Source organism: Dermacentor albipictus, chromosome 9, assembly GCF_038994185.2.
Source record: "Dermacentor albipictus isolate Rhodes 1998 colony chromosome 9, USDA_Dalb.pri_finalv2, whole genome shotgun sequence".
In the NCBI taxonomy this organism is placed as follows: Eukaryota; Metazoa; Arthropoda; class Arachnida; order Ixodida; family Ixodidae; genus Dermacentor; species Dermacentor albipictus.
Window position 1 is genome coordinate 10,749,750 of NC_091829.1, and position 27,751 is coordinate 10,777,500.

At 48.6% G+C, this 27,751-nt stretch overlaps 1 protein-coding gene across 4 annotated transcripts in view; it reads left to right on the forward strand.

The window, feature by feature from the left end:
* The window catches only part of LOC135911158 (m-AAA protease-interacting protein 1, mitochondrial-like), a 228,932-nt gene that overhangs the window by 177,994 nt on the left and 23,187 nt on the right, over window positions 1-27,751 (forward strand). The window lies entirely within an intron of this gene.

Here is a 27,751-nt window from a genome sequence, read left to right on the forward strand (position 1 = left end):
CGCGCAACGGGCGCCCCGTGACACAGGTTCGGAAGGGAGGGGGGGGAGAAAAAGGAGAGAAAAAAGAAGCGCGTTCGTGTCCCTAGGACTCTCTTCACGGGTTCTTTGCCAAGATTAATGGCGCGGGCGTCGACGCCTGCGCTTGTCGCGAACGCTCGAACTGCGTCGACGGGTGCAGCGCGAACACTTTATACGGACGGACGCCGGAGCGCCAGACCGGAATCCCGGCGGAGCCAGAGGAGACGCCGAGAGGGGACGCCCTACAATCCTGCCCTTCTCTAGATGTAACGCGTTACTAGAAAGCGGACGGCATAATACTTTGAGCGCGGCTTCGGAAGGCATGCGAGTAGATTGCGTTGTCGAACGGGAACCACGATATTTCCAATGAGCGCTAAAGATGCGTGTCGCTAAAGACGTCAGTGGGAGTCCTCGGTCGATAGTAACAGTGGCGCAGATAGTATATATACTCCAGCATCGCGCCTCTCACACGCGCCATGCTTGCGTGTACTCCACTACACTTTTATCACTATAGCAATAGACAAATTCTCAAATCCATCTCCGTACTTTAGCCCGTATTCTCAGAATATTCTTAAGCTAGTTAAGTTTGTAAAAACAAAAACCGTCAACCAACAACAGCGAGCGTATTAGCGAACGAGCCGACCAATGAGAAAACGTTCTCACGAACGGACAGCTTTGTGAAGTCGGGTCCTTGTGTTTTGCGCCCAAACAATCTGGGCTTTGCTCTTTCGACTACCACACAAGGCAAGTAAACAATGAAGCTGGGGCAGGTGTTGGGAATTTCAACTGTCGTTTTTAAGTGTTTGTGTTTTAAGTGGCTGTCATTTGGGTTAGTTGGTAATCGACTACCTCGAAGAGGAAGAAGGGGGACGGGGAGGGTGCAGCTCACAAAGAAAGAAAAAAGAACACACCACTAAGTCGAAGGGTGTACGACACAAATGCTGCAAAGGTTAATCCATGGTAGAGTGTAGAATCGCTACTGAACGAGGACGTAGAAAGAAACAAATGCACAGACACAGAAGCCCTGTGTCTGTGTACCTGTTTCTTTCTACGTCCTCGTTCAGTCGCGCTTCTACACTCTTCCATGGATTCTAACCAACTAACCCGTCAACGTGTTTTAAGCAAGAGTTAAGTCGGCGCTTATCTCTGTATTTGCAGTAAATGTAAATTGGACACATTGGGAACAAAGGCTACAAGCGGCGGCCGGTAGAAGAACCCGCTTCCTCCAGCTTCGATGGAGGTGCGGCTCGCCGTAATGTGCTGGGCCTCCAAATCACAATGCTTTTTGCAGATCCAAACGTGACCAGTAAATCTAGTTCGACAGTGCCAGCGACAAATTTCTGTACCTAGCCCTCGAGCCTATATGCACATCGTGGTTGTGTAACTGTGCATATGTCAAGGACGAGAATGAATAACGGCTAAAACATGGGTTCATTCCTGTTACGAAACGCTCATCCCAAATCTCTGAGGAGTGGATGTATGACACCTTTGACGTCTCCTTGGAGGCTATCCATTCGCACGCGAATTCTAGCGTTTCGCTTCCTGTGAACATTTCCTAAAGCTTGCTTTACCACAATAAGAAGCTTTCAGTGGAAAAGCCCGCTTTAGTGAACGTCTTTGATGTGTAGCCAATGTATTTGAAGCATCTATTGGTGCGTAGGCAAGAATTATACCGCGGCAGTGGTATTATTAATATTTCTATATTATGGTGCAATTCGTAATTCGTACTAAAATGTAAGTAGCGGCATATTAGCCATGGCAGCATCTGGACCTTCAAGAGTGATATAGACGGTCAGCTTGTTATTAAAAATGGCCTAATGTTGCCCTACGTGTGACACCTCAACAAGGACAGAACACAAATATCCGAGACGCAGGACACAAAATGAGCATGGACTAGCAGTGTTCAACTATTACGATGCAAATGAATAAGTATTGAAAATAAACAACTAACCGCACGGTCTTTCCTATTTAGGTCAACCTTGTGTAAGCGAATGTGCTTAAGTACGGTAACTTCTTTTTTCAGCAGTTGAATTTCTTTTGCGCCTAACGTTAAGAGTGGCGAGCTGTCACGATGTCATGTGAAAAGATTCGTGGATATTCAGGTGACTCGACTTGTTACAAGTGGCAAAATAACGGTTTTGTGAAATATTGGCTGCTAGGTACACCTCAGACGACACATGATTGATTGATTGATTGATTGATTGATTGATTGATTGATTGATTGATTGATTGATTGATTGATTGATTGATTGATTGATTGCGCTCCATTCGTGTGAATGTGACAGCTGCTCACGGTTCACGCTTGAGGTATGGACGCCTGTTAGTTTGTTCGCTTCGCCACTCATAACACAAGAACTTCCAACTTTTCGAAACTGGGTCAACTCATGCGACATTCATTTATTTATTTCATAATGAAAAATGGGGCCTAAGGTGAACATTGCAGCTCGTATGATAAACGAGCTCTGCGATCAAACATCGTACGATGCGGTTCCTGACGATCTGAATTTCATGTTTTATGTTCGTGGACCGCCCCTACCGTAACCGCACGTTCGCGCCGCGTCCCTTTTCCGTGACGTAATATTGAGATCTGATGCCCCACCCTTTTGGCTTCCCCCCATGAAACACGGCCGTTTGTTACATAGATGGCCCGCTCGGGTTGGTCGTCACGATCGGACTAATGGAGCAGCACAACAAGGATTGAAGAGGCATGGGTCCTTTAACGGCATGTTTGACCACGATGAAACATTTCTCCCACATACAAACTGCAGGTTATTGAAGCCTCGAAGACGGTGTGGGTATTCTAGCACTACAAACGGCAGTAGTGAATTGACACAAATGGATCCCGCACCTGTGTTGCTTTGGCGAACTGATCTCGTCAAATGGAATACATGACGATTTTCTTCGGGTTACTTACGCGGGAACAGCCGCGTTAAAATATCTCATATGTGTTAATGAACCCACCCTAACGCGCACAGTGACAAAAGGTGCGGCGAAAGTCACGTATGGTCACAGTGCTTCCTCTTCTAGTGCTGCGAAAGGTTGTCAGCTGGCGGAGCGGGCGGGCCACAAATGCTACGAGCTCAAGCGTGGCCATGACTCAGGCTACAAAGGCTGCTAATGCGCTAACGTTCCTATGAGTGTGCAGTGATCTGCGGTTTATTCTAACTAACTAAAAATGTTTTCATTTATTTCATTTGGACTGAACGTTTGTAGCAAGATTCCATTCTTTGGTGCCCGACATTATTTTCCTGGTACATCAAGACTTGCTGACAGGCAGCGAAAACGTTGCACGTCTCTCAAGCAACCTACTTTTACGATGGCTATGTGCACATAAAACGGCTGTTATTGTTGTTGCCGTTGTCGTTGTCGTCGTGACTATCTGTTTGTTTGTTCTTCATGGAAATATTCTTTTCGGACGAACCAGGCAACGAAAGATGCCATATTCATTACTTGACGTTATGAACCAACCTATTCAATCTTGTTGCGAAGATTTAACGAATACAAAGCAGTAGTAAGGGGGAAGCCTTCTTTTTTTAAGAGTCGTTAGAATAAAGATAAAGATAACCGTACAGTAATATATGTAACATAACCTCATTTCTTAACATTTTTCGATTTACTTTTCTGCTATGGCAATTCATGTTTTACAACGGTCGGTTTACTCTCCTTGCGGTTCCTCCAATTCTAAGCTTCGCACGCACAACAGTAGAAGCAGCAGGATGTTCGCTGTAGGTGGATGTAGCCTTGTTTGAAAAGCTGGTAATGGTTAACCCTCCCCTTCCCGCATCTCCAGTGTTGCCTTTCAACAGAGTTTGAAGAACCTAAAAAGTTTAGTAAGTCGTTCAACGCGTCCTCATTCAAAGCGCCGCGTGAGACCGGGGTGCACAGCGATGTAAAATGGAATGCAAGCCGCAGCTTGCGAGCCATCCAATGCAAGCTGCCCCGCCACCCCGCCCATATCCCAAGATAATGGTTAACCCTCCCCTTCCCGCATCTCCAGTGTTGCCTTTCAACAGAGTTTGAAGAACCTAAAAAGTTTAGTACGTCGTTCAACGCGTCCTCATTCAAAGCGCCGCGTGAGACCGGGGTGCACAGCGATGTAAAATGGAATGCAAGCCGCAGCTTGCGAGCCATCCAATGCAAGCTGCTCCGCCACCCCGCCCATATCCCAAGAACGCAACGCCCCTAAATGAGTCTGCTAAACGTCACCTATCACAATCTTGCTGAAAACATCGACAACCGATGCCCCGTGCTTTCAATCGCGCGCCAAAACATTTTATTATTTTTTTTTTCGCAATAGCGTGCGTGCGTCGTGCGTGCACCCAATATCAGCCGGAGTTTCAGAAGTCGGAGCTTTTCTTCTGGCGCGAGCGATCATGAATGCGAAGCTGTCGCATATTATCCGGCACGTACCTTGGGGTGAACGACCTGCAAAAAGAAAAAGAACCAAGTCCGCGAGACCGGGCAGAGGAGACGGCGTTCGTCCAGAGATCCCCCGGCACTGCTCCCGTTAACTTGGTAACCTGTGGAAACTACAAGCGTCGCGAGCCATTATTACCGCGGCTGTTGAGCGCGGGAACCGGGCGCCGTCTCGGCGGTATACAGTTATCATTGCAGGAAAGCTAACTGCGAACTCTGTCGAGATCACGAGGGAATGCTCAAGATTGTCCAATAGGGTAGCGGGGACGACGTCACGGAAGGCAGGTGCTGCGCAGGTTGCAAGACCAGAGTATCCGTACAAGAGTGACGATGAAAGCGCAAGATTTGCGAGCGAGACAACGACAACCTGTCTCATGCAAAGGAGTGGTCACGTGGTGCATCACGTAGAGGCAGGGTTCAACGCATGGGATCCCATAGTTTAGGTCATAACTGCTCCTTGTCAGTAGAAACAAAATACCCATGAAATCTATCGATATTCCAATTTGCTTGCAAGCTAGTGGAACGAACGGGGACGAAGGCCTAGCATCGTCACAAACCACCGCACAAGTCTGGCGATCTGAGAAGGGGAAGTAGTGCATTCGACCCATCTTCGCAGAAGCCGATTGTCCAACAGCGTTTATAGGATCTCCTGCAACTATGCTTTGCAGTCTTGGACCTGTGTTTGTACGGCAGAGAAAAGAGGAAGAACGCACATCGATAACCATGTAGTATTACATTAGTAATATTTTATACGACAAATTTGCCGCCGGAAGAAAGTAACCGCAACTACACCGAAAAACGCGCTCTACAAGCACAAAAGGTCGAACAAGATCCGAACCGTCTACATTGCAGTGACATCGGCCTCACCGCCCCTAACACGGGTAGCTACTTCGCGCACCACAAAACTGTAATTCTCCTTTGGTCTCGGCGAGGACCTTATCGATCTTTCGTCAATTTGGCAGATTGGTCAAATTCTAGACGGCTGCTCCACGTATACATTTCCACAAGATGACCAATAATCGAACGCTCTCAGGCCCTGGAAACGGAAGAAAGACACGCCCAGTTATGGTTGACATGTTTCCTGACTCGGCGGATCTTTGGTTTTACATTTCTTTTGAAATGAGAAAAAGTCTGCGTCGATGTGCAGTGGTGACTCCTAGTTCTTCCGCTATCATAAATAAAATAAAATCAAGCATACACGCTCCAGCTGACTTACACACACACGCACGAAAAAGAAAGTTTCAGAGGAAGCGCAACGAGGCATACAAAGGTGACTCAAGAAGTAAACATCGGAAAAGGAGAGCGCCTGAATAGGCGTGACTCGAGACTACAATGAACAGACTCTCACTCAATTCCAGTAGAACAGCTCGTAACGATTAAAATGCGTAAATCACAAGCCTCGTTGCAACAGCTATATACAGACTTCAAGTCTTCTGCCAAGACAGAGAGAGGCGGGATAAGGGAAAGGCAGGGAGCCCGGTTGGCTACCTTGAATTAGGGAAGTGGGGCAGGAGGCTGATAGGTGAGAAAATAGGAGAAGTTCACGGTATGCGCGGAGACACGCACTGAAGCGTTCATCGTTAGAATCATCAGAAGCGGTCATATAGGCTGGTACAGCCAAAGGTTTTGAAGGCACTACGCTCGTGACTGCGCCTGTCTCTGGGTCGTGCAAATAGGCTCGGAACGTGTGACCCCTGCTCTAGGCCTCTATAGAAGGAGAGGAGAGACCTCGGGCTGCAAAACATGGGAGCGCCGATTGTGGCGACCAGCCTCTTCATTTCGTCAACCTGTGCTCACAACGGGAGGGACTGCCTAGAAATTTCTTGTATGATTGACGACGCCCGTGTGTTAATCCGCCGATACTACTTAAAGCAGCACCCAGACAACCATGTTGCAAACGGCTCGTTCCCTCCGCGTGTTCGTGGCCGTGGCTTACCTTGTAGTGCCAGTGCACTGTTAGTGAAATTAAGGGTTGGCTCTGTGTTAGTGTGCGATCGCTTATATCGTCAAGTATGTGTGGACAGTCCGTCGTGTACGTCCTGTGGCTCCTGTGAGACACTTGAGCACCTTATATTGGATTTTCCCGCATTCGTTACACAACGTGCACTGCTAATTAAGGAATATGGACTGACCGGACTCAGGTGTACGGCTCTTGACGATTGCCTGTTTCCGAAAGAGAGTGCTGCTCACCAAGACCAGGCCCATAGTGCCTTGCTAACAATCATTGCCAGCTTGTTTCACTCCGGCTGCGAGACCTTCGATCCCTCCATGGTGCCTCGCTCAGCCGAAAATCAACCTCGCAATACCTGGTATCTCGAAAAAAGCTGATCTGTCATCACCAGCCCTTAGACAGCTCACGCTACTATATTTGTACGAGAACTACCGTGACTCTACGCATATTTACACTGATGGATCTGTCCTTCCAAGCAGCTCCGCGGCGGCAATCGTCATACCAGCGAAAGCTACAACAATCAAATTTAAGACGACCCACGCGACAACATCGACAGCAGCAGAGCTCGCAGCGATCTTTACTGCTCTTCATCACATTGGTGATGAACCGCCACACAAATGGACAATATTCTGTGACTCGAAGGCGGCACTGCAGTCTCTACTGTCACCTTTACGACGCGGACCGCACGAACAACTAATATTCCATATTACAGAGACATTACACCATATAAGTGATGCAGGCCACGACATAACCTTTCAGTGGCTTCCAAGTCACTGCGGGATTGTCGGCAATGAACGGGCGGATCACGCTGCCCGCTCAGCCCATACTGAGGAGCGCCACGTCCCCATTCCTCTTTCTAGAACTGACGCTGCACGGAAGCTCCGCCTACTTGCTCGGCAGTGCACCGCGTCGCAATGGAATGAGCCACATTTAAGAAACCCGCGACTGCACTCACTTGATCCAACATTAAGTCTTCGAGCGCCATCACAGCTTCGCCGTAGAGACGCCACGCTTTTATATCGACTTTGGTTGGGCGTTGCCTTTACTAAAGCCTATGCCTTCCGCATAGGGATGACCGACACCCCAACCTGTGACCACTGCGGCCATGAAGAATCAATTGGCCATATTTTGTGCACCTGCCCGCAGTACAGTCCACAGAGGGCATGCCTCAGCCAGGAACTAGACCAACTGGACGACCAACCGCTATCCGAAAAAAGAATTCTGCAACATCGAAAGGACCTACCGTCACAGAAGAAGGCCGTGCAAGCGCTTTTGCGCTTCTTGCGATCTACCGGCCTGTGTGAACGACTTTAACTGGAACGCCTTTTGTGTGTGTGTCTCCATGTGTGCGCGTTCGTTTTTTTTTTTTTTTGCGTTTCCCTCTCTGTCATCTTTCTAACCCCTATCCCCCATCCCCAGTGTAGGGTAGCAAACCGGAGACTCATATCTGGTTAACCTCCCTGCCTTTCCTCTTCATTCTCTCTCTCTCTCATGCATAAAATTGATTTGACCTCCCGTTTATTAACATTTTTTCCGTGGTCCTACTTACTTTTGTCCGTGTCCCTGTCATTTGTTTATTTCCTATTTTCTTTCCTATGTTCCTTTTCTCTTCTCCTCTTTCCATTCCCTCCTCCCGACTGAGTAGGCAGGCATTGTGCCCCTCTCGGTGGCAGTTGTCAGCTCGCTCCCTACCTGTTTCCTTTGTGTGTTTGTATGTTTCCATATCTAATAATAATAATAATAATAATAATAATAATAATAATAATAATAATAATAATAATAATAATAATAATAATAATAATAATAATAATAATAATAATAATTGTGGCAATGCAGCTCCACCACCGCGCCCAGCGACACCATTTCCTTACCGCAATAATTCTGGTGGTGTGGATAGCGGTGGGTGCAGCGCTGCGTCTTTCTCGAATGTAAGCGAGTGAGCTCTGCAACAACCAGCCCTTAATCGTTAGTTACAAGAAGTCTTACGAGTCTTTCCCAGTGTGGATCTCGCTATCAGCTTGCCTGTTGGCAAGGCAGAAAGGTTCGACTGATGGCAAGGTTGGCAAACCGTAACAGGACGTGAAAAAGGCACCTACCTGTCTGTTCTTCTCACGGCGTGTTTCCGCGGCGCTTCCAGCCAGGAGAGCCATTCGCGCGCTCTGGTGGTGTCATGCCGCTGTTAGCAGTGATTTTTTTTTACGATACGCTACGATGAAAAAGCAATAACGCTGCAATTTTATGTCAGGCTTGCTCTTCTAGAGCTGCCGAAACGTGGGCGGACCTCAAGGGGCGGTTCACCCAAGGAGGTCGACGTCCCCTCGCGGCCCCTGCGTGTCGACGAGGAGCGACAGATCAAAGACGACTGCCGCGTCGGCCCGTCAACCGCCCGCCTCCCTTCGCTGCCGCCCACGCAACGTTGCGGAAGGGGGTCGCATCCGCGGAGAACAGAGCAGCAGCGGATCGTCGTTGGTGGCCGGACATTAGGCAGTCCAATTAGTGAGAGCGAAATTCACTGTCCCACTTGGCAGATCGATTCGGGCGCGCGCGTCGGATAGCTGACGCCCGCCTGTCCTCCTCTCTCGCCGCGACCGGACAGTGGAATGTCCGAACCCTTGCGAGCGCAGCTCCTTTCCTCAGACCCCGAGGGACAAGACGCAGTTTCACTTAACGCGCCCGCGGTTCTTGGAAAAGGAGGAGCGTTGCAGCCCGTCGTTGCTGCGCTATACCGCTGTCGTCACGGACATGCTCGGTTCTACAGTGGCCCTCCATCTCCGACACGGCGAAACCCCAAGACGCACCGGTACGGCCTGGCCACTCGGGGCACTGCGCAATGACAATGACAGGTGGACACTGTTAGCACATTAAGTGCTCTCCACCCTCGCCTTATCTTTAACGAGCGGACGGCCGCGCGTGTCAGGCCGCAGCTTATTTCTGTTTCACTTTTCCAGTATCGCTACACGACGCCGACGCGTTGCCTCAGACCAAGTGTTGATGCCTGTATCGCAAAAAACACTTTCTTTTTAATTATTGCTGTTACTCGGGGCTTCCACGCTCTTGACTTCATTCTCTCTCTCTTTTTTTTTCAAATACTAATCTAAGCGATTTTTATAGTTAAGATATTTGCTTTTACTTGTGGCAGTTAATTACCTTCCCAATTGAAACCGATGGCGTCTGTACACTTCTTTCTTTTTCGTATATGGATGCTTTGCTGCGGAGAGCCGCATCGGCTGCTAAATCCTCATAATTTCACAGCGAATATGAAATAAAACGAAAAATGTGAGAAATCCTGCAACGTTTTCCAAGACCAGTTTTCAACCTTTCAACAATAGAAGTGTAGAAAGAAAAACCAGGAAAAGTGGGTTCGACGGCAGGGCCTTCAGCCTAAGACGATCGCTTCTTCAGTGCGTCGCCATGTGAAGACCGCGAAGTGTATATTTGGTATTAGTATGAGGTGGTCAGTGTCCACTCACGCGGCAGTGTGTTAGAGCTGAGTGATGTTTAGGCGGATAGGGGATGCATTAGTAGTCGTTTAGAAGAACCGTTCCTTATATTTCTTGATAACGTTTTCTAGCAGATCATTCGCATGGCGTCAAGAACGTATTCAAATCAAATCAGTTTATTATTTCATTATCATCATCATCATTATCATCCTATTTTTTATGTCCATTGCAGAATGAAGACCTCTCCCAACGATCTCCAATTACCCCTGTCTTGCGCTAGCTTATTCCAAGTTGTGCTTGCAAATTTCCTAGTTTTATCAGCCCACCTAATTTTCCGTCGTTCTCGATTGCGCTTCCCTTCCCTCGGCACCCATTCTGTAACTCTAATGGCCCACCGATTATTGACTCTACGTATTATATGGCCTGGTCTGCCTAGCTCTATATTTTTTCTCTCAATGTCAGCTATAGACTATCGGCTATCCCCGTTTGCTCTCTGATTCACACCGCTCTCTTCCTGTCTCTTGACGTTGCGCCTCATATTTTTCGTTCCATCGCGCTTTACGCCGTCCTTAACGTGTTCTCGAGCTTCTTTGCTGTTTCTGCCCCATACGTACATCAGCACCGGTAGAAGGCAGTGACTGTACATTTTCCTTTTCAATGACAGTGATAAGCTCCCTGTCAGGATTTGGTAATGCCTTCCGTATGCACTCCAACCCATAGATAAACATCTACATTCTAATAATTACTTACACAACTGTTATAACGTTAAACTTTTTGTCGTAGTTGAGTGAGAGGTCCAAATGCTTCGAAGGACATCACTATATTGTGAACGATCACGTACCTGATAGAAAACGTGTGCATAGGAAACAAAGTATAGCAAATAGTGCATGTTGTATAAAAACGAAATGAAAGTGAGTGAGTGAGTGAGTGAGTGAGTGAGTGAGTGAGTGAGTGAGTGAGTGAGTGAGTGAGTGAGTGAGTGAGTGAGTGAGTGAGTGAGTGAGTGAGTGAGTGAGTGAGTGAGTGAGTGAGTGAGTGAGTGAGTGAGTGAGTGAGCGAGCGAGCGAGCGAGCGAGCGAGCGAGCGAGCGAGCGTGCGTGCGTGCGTGCGTGCGTGCGTGCGTGCGTGCGTGTGTGTGTGTGTGTGTGTGTGTGTGTGTGTGTGTGTGTGCAGTTTATTAGGTTAACGACAGGTTTGCCTAGTTCCGCATGAATATGACTAGGATTCATACGCAGATCCGGGAAAACAAAACTGCACTTTTTATAACAACTGTCAGAAGCCCACAACGTGTAAAATCACATCAACAGCAGATCTTCATCACAAATAAGTCAATATTACACGCGCAACCATCACATTGAGCAGCAATGAATAAGGCAAAGCAGCATTCATGTTCGGAGGCCGAGTAAAGGTCTCGGCAAATTTCGGGCCTTCTGCATAAGTATTCATGCATACATTTCCGCCTTACTTGGGGACTAATTTGCAATTGAATGCATTCACTGAGCTCCAGGGTTTCGGCTGAGCTCCGCGTGGCCCCAGTACCCGTGCGGCGGCTTAGAGGTCATTTATATGGCTTTTGTGTTGCATGAATCAATCGACTCACGCCGTCCTTTGGCTCCTTTCTTCGTCGTGAATCATTAGAATGGAACCACCGAACTATTAATTTGTATCCATACATGTACAGCCCTCGTTATACACGGTATAAGTGGTTGTTTTATCTTGCACGGTGAAATTTGCTGCGCTTAGATAAAGGCCGTTCTTCCCGTTTTTCCAGCCATTCTTCTGTAAGCGCACTTGATACGAATAGTGCGGAATGAATGAATGACTTCATATTCAAGATATAGATTCAAATTATTGCACAGTATTATCAATAAGACAAAGTTGTGTATATACAGAAAAAGCCGCCAAGGTTTAATAACAGTGGGCGGGATCTCCTGTGCAAGTAAAGTGAGTGAAATGCTGAGTATAAATCAGATCAAACGGAAAAGAGGTTACATTACAAGAAATCCTTATACAACTACATGAATGAATGAATGAATGAATGAATGAATGAATGAATGAATGAATGAATGAATGAATGAATGAATGAATGAATGAATGAATGAATGAATGAATCTGCAAAGAGGCTGCAAGCTGCGTCATCCTCAATTACGCGCACGCATGACTAACATATATTTTTATTAATTTCATTTTACTAGTTCCCATCAAAAGATAGCGATTTCTGCTACAGAAGTAAGTCTGACTTCTCCGGTATTCGTCTGAAGTTCCGCTTCCTGTGGTGTCCGTCAGCACAAAGGTTTTTATCTTTAGGCTGGAACACCAGCAAGCGGTTGCAGCATGCGCGTGAGACCACTATATTGGCGGCAATGGAAATGACGATCTTCACGCTAATTATTTACGTGGAAACGATCGTAAGAACTATTGTTCCGAGGCCGTGTTTCCTGTTGACAATGGTGCGTCGCTTGCACGGTGTTGATAATACCAACAAACACAGACACGCGTACACTCGCCACACACGCAAGCGCGCCACACGCAAGCGCGAGGCAAGCAATTGGTACATAACCTTGATCCTCACAAAACCACCACCAATGCGCACTTGCCTATAGCTGCAACCTTTGGTGAAACGATGTCACGACGCCCTGCTGTGCTCACAAAAGCAACCATCTGTGCACTTTTGGAGCCGATGCATATCTACTCTGCCTCAGTTGTGAACCTCCTTACCAGCTAAGCGCGCTGGCAAAGAACTTCCTCTCCAGTTGCATGGTTGTCACATAGCAGTGCTGATATAGCAGCGACAACTGAAGGCAAATCACATGTCGTGCATTTTATTCACCTTTAATCTTACCAAAACGGATGGTCGATGCAGGACCGCCTCAAGCATGGGCCGTCCATCCCCTTAACGTAAGCTTATCAGTGCCCTCGTTAAGTTCGGCCATTGAAGAGAAGCGACGGGGCATTTCGTTATCGGGTTCTCAGTCGTACATTACTCCGCGCTACACTGGTCGTGCCTTCTCGCTTTCCCCGCTATGTTTTCTTTTCTCTCTCTCTCTCTCGCTGGACGACGTTCACCGAGGCGAGACATCACGGCCAGAACACCGCGCGTGAAACCCGGTCGCGTGGCAGGGAGCCTCGGCTGGATTAGTCAAAACCGCGCGGGCTACCTGTAGCGGCGCAGTGCGTAATCGCGCGTGACGCGTATAACCGCGTGCACGCGCAGAGTGCGGGCACCATTTCCGGGCACTCGTCGACTGCGCAGCGAGTCACCGAGCCGGCTAACCGACCAGGCGAGCGAGTCCACCTGAGAGATGTGCGCTCGCCCTCCGGGAGCTGGCGGCGGCGAATGCGGCAGAGACCTCGATCGGCGGCGGCGTCGCTCGATATACGACCACTCCACGGGGCCCAAGGCGCCCGCTTATCGAGGCCGGCGCAGGCGGCGGCGCTCATCGGCGCCCCTTCTAATGAGGAGCCATTTCGAGCTCAACTTCTTCGCGAACCGACCGGTCGAGCCAAACCGTCGCTCCCCGTCGAACCCGAAAGTGCTCGGTGATATATACCGCATACACGCCGATGGGTCGAAACAGCCATTTCCCGTGTCCTGCGCACCTCACTTTTTCTCAACCACACTTGCACCAGTTACGCCGTATAACTACTGGAAGAAGAGTCGACCTCCCTTCCCCGAGTGTCAATGGCCGCACCCATTTATGGACAGATGGGAGAGATCAATATAATAGTGTGTGCGCTTTTTCTGCGCTCGCGTAGGAGCGTACATCGTGCCACCCCTGCAAGTTGCGTGTTTCACGCCGCTGTAACTTAGCCGACCTGGTCTTATATCGCTGAAAGTTTGCAGCCTAAATCATCCCCAGCCACTGTGATCGCCTTTTGGGTGGAAACGGAGTGCCTCCACTGCTCGCGTACCCAGATTTCGCGCAACATTAAAGTTGATCTACGTTAATCCGGAGACCTATACGCTGCACAGCGTCTCGCCGGTTGAATGAAACCTTCAAATGTAGAAAGAGTTAGAACAATCCGCCATATGATACGGCTGGATGCCTCATTTTCCCCTGATTACTTCTCTCCACTTTGCGGGTTTCCGCAGAACAATTACGTCAGATAGGGTGATGTACACTCGAGAAGTAGGGAAAAGCCGTTTCTGAATTTCGCAGCAGCGAACCGAAAAAGTTTTGTTCATCATAAACCCATGCAAAGATATTTGTATATCCACAGGAGCAGTTATATGCTGCAGTGATAGCTGTGCACTAGAGTACTTGTGTGGTTAGCTTACCTGCTTCTTGCAAGGATGTCTAGTTTACCTTACTACTGAGACACCTCATTATTTCAGCTGTGCTGCTCGATATCGGATTAACTCTCCCGATTATTGTTTCGTTTGGTGCCATTTCCCACTTGGCCAAGATAAGTACATCTGCACGCTAAATTTTCTCATTACTCTCATACCCATTTCTGTTGTAGTCGTGCTCTGCTTATTTAGTTATTATTCAATGCGTAGCTGTGTTGAGTAACTAGTAATTTTAAAAGCCTGAGTTGCAAACTCTATTCCTCACAAGAAAAAAACTCACATTATTGACCTCTTTTACTGTTTTCTTTTAGCCAATCTTCCAGAGTGGTTTGTGCCATTAAGGAGGAATAACCGTGCAATCAATCGTCTTTTTATCAATGAATGCTTTGAGTGAATGACTGAACTCACCACGCAGTGGCAGCAGTATGCACCACGCGGTACGGGAAGCAATAATATGCTAGAAGCAAGGTAAGAAGCCAGGCGAAGCCGTCAAGGTGTAGAGGGATAAATTTGATTGATTCAATTGAGTGTAATGTCACAAATCAGTACGTGACAATGAGAACCACCGTAGTCGACAGCTAGGAAATTATTCTTAATTTTAAACTGGCCCACATTTAATGTGGGCCAGTCGCTCCAACGAGGACATCGAAGGGAAAGCGTTCAGGTGGTGCCTGACAGATATATTTGGCAATAGCGAATCATGGGAAGACATCAAGTGCGGCATGCAGGACCGCTTTGCGACGACCAATGGAGATGCCTTCCGACTTTTCATTCACTGCCATTTGAGAGGAAGCCTGACCATGGAGGAGTACTACGACGAGAAAAGAAGACTCGATGCCTTGGACCACCTTAAAATGTGCCGTATCATCTCTGGATTGACTGACGGGGTTCCTCCTGGCATGGAACTAGCACTAGCCGGACTGTCTTTTGCCTCACCATCAGAGTGGCTCGCCGGTGCCCAGATGGTCGAGACTTGCACAAAATGGTTCAGAGGACTTTCCTTTACTCGAGCTCTCAGTACAACGCCAAGAGATGCACTTCTCTTCAGCAGACCGCAGTATTCAACTTTGACATGTAGCCGGCGTGCTCCACGAAACGAATGTAGATAATGCTCAGCTGCTGTGTTTCCCCCGACAGTTTCATTGGTACAATGAATGTCCGCGCCGCGGAAGAGTATCTGCTCTTGAGACTACATCGGGAAACGAGGAGAGCGACCCAGCGTTTCACTAATACGCTTTAAAGCTGTTATAAATGGAAAACCAATCACTACAAATTACGATATAGGAGCAACAATTACTTGTATCAGTGAGACTGTGCACGTACAGACAGCTCTGACTTAAGTTGATAAGAGACTAGCATCACAGTTCAACAAGTTACATCAAGAAGTGATCATTCATTTGCAGGTTGGAAACGTCACAAAGAACGTAGATGTGCACGTGCTGCAAGGCACGAAAATGCAGTTGCTTATTGGCCTAGACAGCGCCTCGAACTTAATTTTTTCTGGAAACTTGCAAAAGCAAGACAGTTACACAATGAGGTGACATTTTGAACGCACACAATCAGAGCCACGAGGAAAGCTCTAAAGCTTCACTAATCCAGACCTTGAAAATTCAGATTTTGCAGAACTGCAAGATGCTATGCTCGAATGTGTTTTAAGTAATCATGAAGATATCTTCTCAAAATCCCAGATGGATATAGAATCCATCTCTGCTGAGCAACAAAGGATCGCACTTGCCATTTCTGTTACAATTCAACGAGCGCCATACAGATGTTTGCAAGCAGACAAGGCAAAAATAGGCAAACAAGTTCACACCCTTGTTAGGCAAGTTGTTGTGAGGCCTTAATTCACTGCCCCTCTAGGCCGCACCGGTCATTCTAGAGAAGAAGAAAGGCGAGGAACACAATCGTTTATGTATTGACTACTTCAAGCGGAACTCCATAACACTGTCCGACTCTCAGCCACTTCCACGGAATGACGATGCACTTAGGGAAATCCAAAGATTTTACTACATTTGTTTAACTTCCGAATGCTGGCATGTCCTAATGCATCCTGACGACTTTCAGAAAGCTGCATTTGTCACGAACGACCAATGACCATTATGAATGACTTGATGTCGTTCGGGTTAAAGAACGCTCATGCTACATTTGAAAGAGGCATGAAATCAAGAATAACGGAACATCAACTCATAAAATGTCATCAATTACTTTGACAATTTTGTCGTATACTCAGACATTTGATGACCATTTGCAACATCTTGAGGAATTACTGAAAGCTTCTTAGGCCGAGAATGTAAAACTGAAACGCAATAAGTGCCGGTTTGCCAAGTCCAGCATCGAGTATTTGGACCACAAAATTTCGCAGGAGACTGTGACACCTAAGCAAAGCAATTGTGTTGTAACACTCGCTTTTGTCAATAAATCCCTCATTTTAGCGATATCGCTCTTCCTTTCGCAAAACTGCTCCACAAAGACACTAAATGGACGTGGACAGAAGCATGCGAACGAGCCGTTTTGTAACTCAAGAAGCGCATAACTGAACAACCATTGCTTCGCATATACGACGCTTCAAGACCGTGTACTGTACACTACGATGCATCTGGTGAAGGGATTGGTGCCATGCAGAAGCAGCCAGATAACAAAGGCAATGAACATCCCGTTGCCTATTATTCCCGTAAACCACTCAAGCACAAAGCTAATTACTCCGTCACTCAAAGATAATGTCTTGCCATCATAGATGCGATTGATGAATGACATCGTTATCTTCATGGGAAGCCGTTCACTCTTGTAACGGGTCATTCTGCGCTACAGTGGCTCAAGAATGTCAAGGATCCTCAAGGTCGGCTCTTTCGGTGGTCATTAATGTTTTCAGTGTGTGATGCCAACAGCGAACATCATAAGGGCATAAGCAGTGTTGAAGCCGACACAATTTCCAGAGCTCCTGTAGCGCAACTTCTCTCACCAAACGATCTTCAGAAAAGTACCGTCGAGCGCCCCTAACGAACGTACTCGCTAGAAAACGACATAGTAATCGCCAAAAAAGAAAAACCCGATGAAGATATGCGTGCCTTATAAACAGCCCCAATTATTTTTAAGAACGATCATCAACATTTTGGGCATGTTGGTGTGAAGAAGACTTTGTCACTCCTGTCTCCACAATACTATTTGCCTGATATAATAACCGTTGTCGCCAACTACATTCGACATTGTGACACATTCCAGAAATCCGAGAAGAACAAAGCAAAGCAGTACGGATCACTTTAGTCACTGCCTCCAGCTGAAGAACCTTTTGATCTCCTTACAAAGGACACTTTAGAGGATTTTCTGGAAGGGGCTTATCGAAAAGATTCATTCACTTGGTCATTGACCATGCCAGTCGCTATGTATGGGCATTCGCTCACACAAAAATAAATGAAAAGAACACGCCTGCATTTCGTGCTTCAAAAGCATTTTTGCTGCCTGCAAAGCACGGAAGTTCCTTTCAGGTCGTAGAACATGTTCACAGCAGGAAAATTTAAGCAGTTTCTAAAGCATAAACGAACACACCAACTCTTCACGTCGTCTTATCATTCACAATGCAACGAAAAGAAAGAGCGGGTATATGCAAGATCAATGATGAACCACAGAAGTTTTGGACTAAGCTGCTCTAGGATGTCATCGACATATACACCACCTCACGAAGTTACCGGTTAGGCACCTTCGTACCTGATAGATGGAATTCCATCTTATCCAGCCATATTGAAGCAACGAGATGAAACTGTTGAAGAAGCAAGGAAGACTGCGGTTAAGAACTCGCTCGCCTACCACAATAAGAACTAGTAATCTATAATAGGAAGTTTCTCCCACTTGACCTTCAAGTCGGTGACTCAGTAATTTACGAGACACCATGTCATCCCAACTACGGACAGTTGAGTTCGGTCATGGAAGGTCCTTACAAGATCCTACGCAAGGTCTTGCCAGTGAACTATGAGTTCAGCCGCTCAGTGACGCCTTTAGGCAGGGACAGCTACATTGTCCATGTTAGCAAATTGCGGCGTTATTTTGCACCTTCTGAGCTGGGACTTTTCCGAAGGAAGGGGGAAACCTGTGACGAATGAAGAACGCGATGACTGGAGAAGTGGACTGCGAAGTGCATGTGCTTTAAAGTGAAAGTATGGCGTCTCATCCACGGACCAGCGAACCAGCGACCTCCTGCAGAGTCACCGTGGAGGGTGTAGAAAGGACGCGAGATTGGCGCAGGAAAAGAACTTTTCAGAGCAGACTGTTCACGGGACTATGCCAATGTTTCCCACTACTAATACTGCGCGAGAAACAGTGCGAGTCTTAGTACCTTTAATAATGCGCTAGTACTTTGACTTTTGCTTCACTCTTCGGGTGAAACAAATGTTTTTTTTTTACGTTAAGGCCGCTCTTTCAGAGCTGAAGAGATTCGCCGAGCTTGAGAAGGCGCTTTTCAGGGCACTGTCTTTCATGGATCCTCATATTTGTGTGTGAACATCTCGAGAAACCGCGTTTTCATCTCGTATCATTTCAAGACTTGATGCAGGGTATGGTATCGCGGACACAAGAGCACTGCGAAGTTCATTTGGATATTCCCGAGTCCTATACGGCAGCCACTACGCAAACAGAGCTGTCACGCCGAGTTAACCTCCATTTACATGAAATAATAACTGAGTTTTTTGTTATACTTCTAGTGAAGTTCACTTACAGAGCCATTGCCTGATCAGTTTTCCTTTTGCTCAGATGTCTCATTCAGGTTAATATTAGCTTTGGGTTTCACAGTACGAAAACATTTGCAATTGTGCAGCACATCGTTTCAAATTATTATGATCATGTCCGAAGTGCGCGCGCGTGTTTGTGTTTGTGTGTGTGTGTGTGTGTGTGTTTGTGTGTTTGTGTGTTTGTGTGTGTGTGTGTGTGTGTGTGTGTGTGTGTGTGTGTGTGTGTGTGTGTGTGTGTGTGTGTGTGTGTGTGTGTGTGTGTGTGTGTGTGTGTGTGTGTGTCCTTTCATTCTCCTCATACGGGCGAGGTTTTTGACCTGAACCAGTAGCGCGAAAGTTTCTGTGTCAAGACGCTTTTTAAGGCACACTCGTTGCTGAGGTTACTTGCGCGGTTGCTCACTGGTGTTGGGGTTAAGATCGCTCGTTCGTTCGCGACATTTGCCTGGTTCGCCGCATCAGCGAGGAAGAAAAGGCCGAGCAGAGGGACCTCCCTTCTCTCCAGCACTAGGCTGCCGACATTCGCGCCGATGCACGCGTGGTGCAGCAGCACGACCGAGTGTGCTGCTGCCCCCTGGCGGCGGCGCTTAATGCCTCCCTAACGACGGCTGTGCCGCTGGCTCGACACCGAATTGCGGAGCTGCGACCCGAAAGGCAGCAGGAGCGCTTCTTCAAAACGTTCCACGCGTTAATTGAGCGGAAAGGAGAAAAGCGTTCTCTCTCTTTTTTTTTTTTCGTTCCCACGGAGAGGGCGTTTCTGTCTGCACACCCTGCCACACTACAGCTTTCTCTCTATTCTCTTCTTCTTTTCTCTTCTTGTCATCTTTTCTTGCCACCGCTGCTGCGCTGCGGAGGAGAAAACTTGTGCTGTCATCGTTTCTCCTTGCCCACTGTGCGCTCTTTATCCCCCATGGCGCTTTTGTTCGTGCGTTTTCCGGAGAAGCGCTGAAAAGGGAACAAGCCGCCGGGAAGACCGAAGCCGCCGTCGCGCTCGCTGTGCGCCGGCCGTCACGACTGCCTTGTCGTCTCTCCGCTCTTTTCACCCTCACCTACGAGGCTCCCTTGCTGATTATGCAGTTCCTTTTCTTGCTCCTCTCTCTCTCTTGTCAGGCGTGCTGTTTGTTTTGGACTTCTTGCTCCTCCGTCGGGCTGCTGCTGCCTATCACGGAGGAAAGCTTTTCTATTAGCTTTGCCGCTCGCCGCCGTTTCGCCATCGCGCGGGATTTGTGGATGAAAAGGGCCCCAGATGACGACGGGCCTCCTTCTTCATTCTCCGCCGCCCATCCAGCCTTCCCTTTCGAAGCGCACACGGCTCGCATTCGAATGGGGAGGTTGAAAAGCCAGATTAGCCTTCCCCCTTCCGCGGCCTCTTCTGCGGCCGAGGAGTTTCCTTTTGCCGGCGCTCTTGCGGCCTCTGGCGGAGAAGATTGGCGGGAGAGGGATCGGGCAATGCACACCGGGAGCGGCGCTCGGTCTCAATAAAACCGTGCTGCGCGATAGATGCTAGCCCGCTCAGGTGGCGGATTCACAAAGCTGTACGGTTGTAAAAACAGTTCGCGACTTGTCGGCACCTTGGCTATAGTGACGCCCCGACTGAATTCGGTGCACGCTCGCTTGGATCATCCCTAGCCCTTCCGTGAGTCTTGGTGGCGCGGCATCACGAATACGTGCAGCGTCATGCCGGGGAGCTCCGGAAACTACTGGGTGAACGTATACTTCGCGGCGACATCGAGCACTTCTGCTTTGGGTCACCCCTTCAGGCAGAAGTTATTCATTCATTCAAAAATCAATCCATTCATTCACCATGTCATCTCAGCCGTTATTCTTAGTACTCTCTTCTTTTTCAACAGCTTTACCTAATCAAGAGCCCATCCTGTCGCTGTTATTGACGGGTTTCTGTTGATTCCTCCATTTATATACCACCACCTTGCTCATTTCTGTCAGCATTTACTTTCTTAATTACGAAAATTTCTATTTCTCAATTACGAATTACCTGGTTTGGACGATTCCCGCAAGTCATAGCTCGTTATGGGATATTATGGTGCGAATATTATCAGCCCCAGTATCGTTACTGCCTTCCGATCTGTGCCCTGAGTGTGTTCGCAAAATCTGTTAAAAAGTAAGGTAGAGTTTGGCAAGTGCCTTCGTACCACCTCGTGGGCGTTCAGTGCCGGCAGCCCCAAGAGATGGGCACTCTCAATGACATCGCGGTGCAAGATGGAAGAGGAGGAGCGGTTTATCCATGGACGGGACCTGCTGGTCGTGGTTTCGAGGCGGTAGCTTTCTTCAGAATCTGCAGATTACGCCACAGTAAGAAATCAAAACCTATGTCTCTATTATGGCAAAACACTTCTACCTCTCGAGCACCGCAAGGTGCCTTGGGGCCGTATTGTGTAACGACTGCCTTTCATACTCCAATCTTCTTCTCATTCGCTCAAACTTGACATAGCCACAAATTGTGACCGATTATCACAAATTTAGAATGAAAACTGAAATGAGCCGTTACAAGACGGGTCGCCTGACGTGAGCCATGGTATCTCAAGATCAATTTAATTGTTTTTCCCCATAATCGTCCATCACGCCGATTGCCGATCTCATCGACAACAGTGGCGCGGCGGCGACTAAGCCGTTGCCGAAGGGTGATAATATAATGCAAAATGAAATGGGGTTGGTCGCGAAACACGAACACTGAACTCGCTCGTTCTCGCTGCCTCTCTCCTATAGAGCGTTGACGACGCAGCCGCCGAATCAAATGTCGCAGATCAAGACTGTGGTTGCTATGTGCGCACTTCTGGCTGACTGACGCTACCGCAAAGCTGCGCGGTTTTACCGAGATAAGGTGTCCCACTCTCCGGGTCGCCCTTTCCTTCGCTGCTCATGCGGTCATGCGGATTTTCATTCTGCGCGCTCTTATACACGGTGCGCGAGCAAGGACTCAAAACCTTTGCAGCTCTCCGACTGCTCCCCACTTTCTTTCCTGAAAGGAAATGTCTTCGGGGCCTGCACGCCTCGAGTGCACGGCATATAGAAATAACCCCCTTCAAGTCCTGTCCGTGGTCTCCTTAACGCCTTGTAAGGCGTGTCGCGCTCTCTTATTGGCCCACTCGAAACTATGTAAAGCCCATCGCAAGGCGTAAATCTCTCTGCTATTTTAAGCGTTCCTTATTGGAAATGCTGAACACAATCGCCTGGCGTTGGTGGCTCGACGGCTACGCGCGTTAACGCCTTCGTCTCGGTCAATACTGAGCGCCACGTGTTCCGAAAATTGTGGCTCCTAAATCCGAAAGGTCGACAGAAAGCACCGTGCAAAAAAATTCCAACCCGGGGCGGAGGCGACGCCGTAAATGGAGTAATAATTTCGTCTTTGTCGAAGTACCGATGGCACTGAACAAACGTTGAAACGCGATCAAACTGGCTTTTTAGCCGAACAGGAAATACGTGGCGTAATGTCGCGGTCGTCACAAGTGCAGGTCACCGCGCCTCCGACGCAATACGAGAATACACTGAGGATTTAGGTTTGTTACGGGAACAGATATTGATTTCTGTAATTATTTCTTACTTCATTTTTGCTAGCCTGTACTGATTTTGCCACTTGGTCCTGTTAGCTGCAATGAATCGGCTGTCTCCGGTGGTGTCTTCTCAACCCGCATGGAGTTGGTACGGCGATGAATTTCGCAAAAGGACACAATTAGGGAAAAAATAGATATAAGCGATGATACAACTGCATTACATCCTGCACGAAGCCAACAGAAACGATCTTGAGTCAATGCGTTTCCCCTGGCGACTGACAGTACAGACGCTTTCTATTTTATCGACGCCTGGAGCAAGTTTCGCAAGTGCGAGGTTAATCGAGCAAACAGCACGTCAAGACCGCTAACTTTGTGTTTCTTCAGGAGTGGTCACTTAATCTAGAACGTCTGTACTACTTAATTTTTCATCTCGAATCACTGAGTTTAAGAATGACTGTTTCTTTGGAGCTGGTTCGTAGCGCACCTTGAAGCCATAAGCTCCTGTGTTTTAATCGCTTAGACGTCACCCGAAGCACTTATTTTGTAATAGGGAAAAATTACGATTATAGTTCACGTTGTCGAGCTATGGTTTCCTTGAAAAATTTACTTCATATTACGTTTTCGCTAGCACAATCTTCGTCGAAAGTATTCATGCCGCCACACGCGTGACGAAATCTGTCACCGAGTCACACAATGGGTCTCGAACAACAGAAATTCGGCATCTTACAGCTCTGAGCTGTCATCTCGTATATGTCAAGAGCGCTGGACCTCCAGAAAAGATCTATAGGTTTCGCATTAAGATGGACTTCGAATTGCGCTGTGATCTGCGTACTTTTGACAAGAACTTCGTCGCCTGTGAAGAAAATGGTTCATGTCAAGTTCACCACCATTATATTGATCTGTGGTCAGAGGTGCTCTGCAGCGCCGTTGTGCAGCATTTTCTGAGGTTCACTGCGGTTCACGCAATAGCACGCGCAGTCGCGTTTTGCTAACCTATGCCTACAGTTGCGTCGCTGAATATGAAATCGACAGATGACATGGAATTATTTACTGATTGAGCTTGTGCGTTCGTAACGCTTGTTCCGTGAACATTACATTTAAAAGGTGACGTAGATGAAGTGCTAAGAAACGACGGGGACGAAAAGAAAGGACATAAGGCGAGCGCTACATTTAAGACTTCGAGGTTAATAAGAATGCGATTCTCCAAGTTCACAATGTTTGATACCTTGGTCATGAAGTGCATGATGGCCATGGGAGTGGAAATGTTAGGTACGCGAAGATACTTTCGGGATTTCCTAGTCATTGCGCCGCCCCGGCACCGCCTTGTTATTGCGCATCACGGCAGGCAGACGAACGTGGCAAGTAGGAACAATGTGGATGAGACAGAACGTAGATTATTAGCTGTTGGCGATGGAGACAATAATCAGTGAGCTGTTTACTGTACAACTAGAAATTTGCCGCATTTATAGCTGCTGTTTCGTATACTACGGAGGGCACACACCATAGCTAAGGTTATCGGCTCATCTCTTCGTCAGACCTGTCCTTTTTTGTGCATTTCCGTGTACACTTGGCCACAATGGATCTTCGAACTCTTTTAAAGCACGGGGCCTGTTTTCGCGGTAAGCTCGCTCTGCCCCCAGCGTCGCTCTGCTGGACGTCGGTCGCTTAATCGACTCGATCTGCTCCACCAAGTTTGTCCCCGCCTATTGCGTGCGAGCCCTCTCGGAAGAGAGCTCCGGATCGACCCAGCTCCCTTCCTTCCCTGCGGGCCCCGCCGAGTTTTCCTCGATGACCCGTCTTCCCTCTTCGTTCACTCCGCCCGTCGACGTTTCCCTATGTTGAGCGGGGGAAGCAAAAGAAAGACGAAGTTGAAAGCTGGCAAGCAAACGCAGGCCAGCGAGAGAGCGGAGGGAGGTTAGTTTATCGGGCGATGTGCGCTGCGACAGCGCTGAACGCTTCGATCTGCAGCCCTTGCACGCATCGCGGTGGCACAGGCGTGCATATTTTTGCTTTGGCGACAGGAGCCGGTTGGCGTGCGCTGGAAGGCTGATGGAGAGACGCGGTCCCATTCCGAACGGGATCGATGCTGACCACGGCGATCGGGCGTCGTACACTCGGTTCGGGCTCTTCCCGGCGGGGATGCGACCGGAACCCGGAGCTTCCAGGAAAAAACCGCCAGCGCGCTCCCTACAGTCCGAACCCCTCCGCGCACGGACGCTAATCGCCGTACCTGCGGTTGAGACCGTCACTTGCAGTTTACCCGAGCCGCGATCGCTCCGCTCCGGCTGCATTCCTGCGTTTCGCATGTCGATGGCGGGGGCGCGTGCCACAGCAGACCACGTCAGCTGGGCCCGTGCGCTGGCAAGTGCCACACTGGGCTGGCTGCAGTGAGCAACAGCGAGTTCTGCGGCAGTGTGTGTGTATGTGTGTGGGGGGGAGAGAGAGAGAGAAAGATAGAAAGCAGAAGCATCGACTAGACTGCCCAGTTTGCTACCCTACACGTGAGGAGGGGGGGTGAAACAGGGACCGAGTGTTCAGATTATGCACACACGTTGGACGAGACACGGCGTTCCTGCAGTCGTACTTCGGCGACTGTGAGACTGGCAGAAAGTACGCTAGGAAAGGGCAGCGCCTAAACAGTCTGTACGAGCACTTTGCCTCTTGTGAACAGGACGACCAAGGCATCGCGCGCAGGCATGTCAAATTGCTTCCGCTCAAGTGGCCCAACATGGATACATTTCTTCACTTAAGATGAAGCCATATGTGCATTAACGGTCTTGTATGAGACGCATTTCATGCTGCTGTGATTTTGATTACTTCTTGTGACTGATTTCTTGCTCACTGTTGACATGTATGGGCGGTGCGCAAAGCATGTCGAGTAGTGGTTTAACATGCAGTTTTTATCTCACCGTCCAGTTTATTGTGTGGGAAATCTGTATTGAAATGTTTGTTTTGTTTGTTTGTTTGTTTTTTTGTTTTTTATGTTTGTTTGAAAGTACATCTACTTGAGGGCCGGTGAAGAATTCCTGTGAAATGGTCATGAATCCCTTTGACGAGAAAACACCAAGAAGGCTCCTTTCATTTAATTTCCCCCAATGTGGTATCACATTTTTGCAGATGCAACTGCAATATAATGTCAAAACTGCAGATACCTAAAATATAGGTGAGAGAGAATACGCTAAGAAATAAAACGTTGTCAGGTGAAGCAGAAGCATGTCTGGTATCACTAGTACCGATCTAGGTGAACGAGGGGACGAAAACCGGCCGAACGTACAACAGACATGCCAGTTTTAAGCGTGGCAGCAACGTTGTTTGTATACTTGCATATATATTTTTACGGTTAATGTTAAACCGGCTTTATTCAAGGGACGAGATTGATGGTAAAGTCAAGATGACGTCCTGAGGCTGCACCAGCTCACGTCTTCTTCCCCTTCTCCTCGCCCGGCTCATGCCGTAGCAATCCCCGGTTCCCAGACGAAGCCCGCTGGGCAAGTCCAAATCCCTCGAAAAGGGTAGGGTGAAACCGCTTAAGACGGGCAACATGTACTAACTGGGTCCGGCTAGACCGACGACCAGCGGACGTCAAGCGTGCCACCACGTACGTCAAGTCACACAAGCGATCTACAATGACGAATGGGCCCGTGTACTGGGTTAAAAACTTTTCGCATAAGCCACGTTTACGTTGCGGAGTCCACAACCACACAAAGTTTCCTTTGGCGTACGAGACAGACTGGTGTCGGTTGTCATAGCGCTCTTTCGATCGGTGTTGCGATGCCACAGTACGAAGATGAGCGATACGCCTTGGCTTCTTCGGCAAGACAAAGCGTCTTGGCAACAGAGTACTCGCTGTGAAAGTCAAACGGTAGTATAGTTTAAATGCAACTTAGTGGTGAACGTGCGTAAAGGAGATAAAAAGGACTGTAATCGGTCGTCTTATGCTTTGCAGTACTATAAGCTTAAGTGATGACGGGGAGTACGCCATCCCAGTCCTTGTGATCGGAAGATACGTACATGGCCAGCATGTTAGTTAGAGTTCTGTTCGTACGTTCTACAAGCCCATTTGTCTGAGGGTGATAAGGCGTTGAATGACGGAACTGCGAACTGCAGAGACGAAGCAGTTCTTCTACGGCGTCCGCAACGAACTGACGACCGCGATCGCTAATGATGACACGGGGGGACCATGTCGAAGAATAATGAATCGAAGCAAAAACGTTGCAACGGACGCAGCTGTTGAAGATAGTACGGCCGCCGTTTTCGCGTAACGAGTCAGATGGTCAACACATACGATCACCCATCGGTTGTCGTTAGATGATCGGGGAAATGGGCCCAGAAGATCGATACCCACTTGTTCAAATGGCAGGCGAGGCGGTGGCAGAGGTTGGAGAAGACCTGGCTTAGCGGTCGTAGGGCGCTTGTAGCGTTGACATTGTTCGCAACTGGCGACGTAGTGCTTGACTGTGTCCCGCATTCTGGGCCTGTAAAAACGCTCCTGTGTCCGGTTCAAAGTTCTGATGAATCCTAGATGGCCAGAGGTCACATCGTCGTGCATGGCTCTCAGTATGTCCGTTCGCAGACTCTGCGGCACCACCAGAAGGAAGCGTGCGCCTTTAGCCGAATAATTGGTCTTGTAAAGCAGGCCGTCACGGACACAAAATCGACCGATGGCTCCAGGACGCGATGCGGCTACAAACAGAGGTTCCAAACTAATATCATTTTCCTGCTCTGCTTTGAAAGTCATCGAGTCTGGGAATGTAGAAGAAATGGGAGCAAAACAGTCATCAAGATTGTCTTCGTCACACTCCGTCGTTGTCAGAGGAAGGCGGGAGAGACAACCGGAGCGCCGGAGCGCAGCTGCAGCCACAGGCTAGCGCCGGATCCGGTGATGGCGGCAGCCAGGGTCAGGAGTCGCCGCTTCAAGCCCAACGGTCGGACATGGCAAGCCAGCTCGGCGACCAGCAGTCTCAGGTCGCTGCGCAAGAGTATCCATTGGTGCAGCAGCCAGGAGCGGCCGTCGACCAACAAAGAGGCGCAGCCAATCCCAGCGACCAAATTCCAGAGGGTGTTTATGGAAGGGAGGAGAGTCCGCGAGCAGATGGCGAGGCACTTGGCGTCTACGACTGGGTTCCCCAGACTGGCTACGTACCCTACCCTGTTCCGCCTCCAAAGGAGCAGCCGCAGGAGAACCCGCAGTACGATGAACCCCTCCCGTACGCCCTGCCACACAATACGCAGGTGCCAGCAGGGCCATATGCGGGCGCAAGAGCGAACGAAGCGTTCCGAGCATGGTACGCGGCTCAGCGTCAGCAGAATCGCGTCCCGCTGCCCTATGCGTTCAATTATTACCCCGCACCTCCACCACAATACTGTTACGGTTAATGTTAAACCGGCTTTATAGAAGGGACGAGATTGAT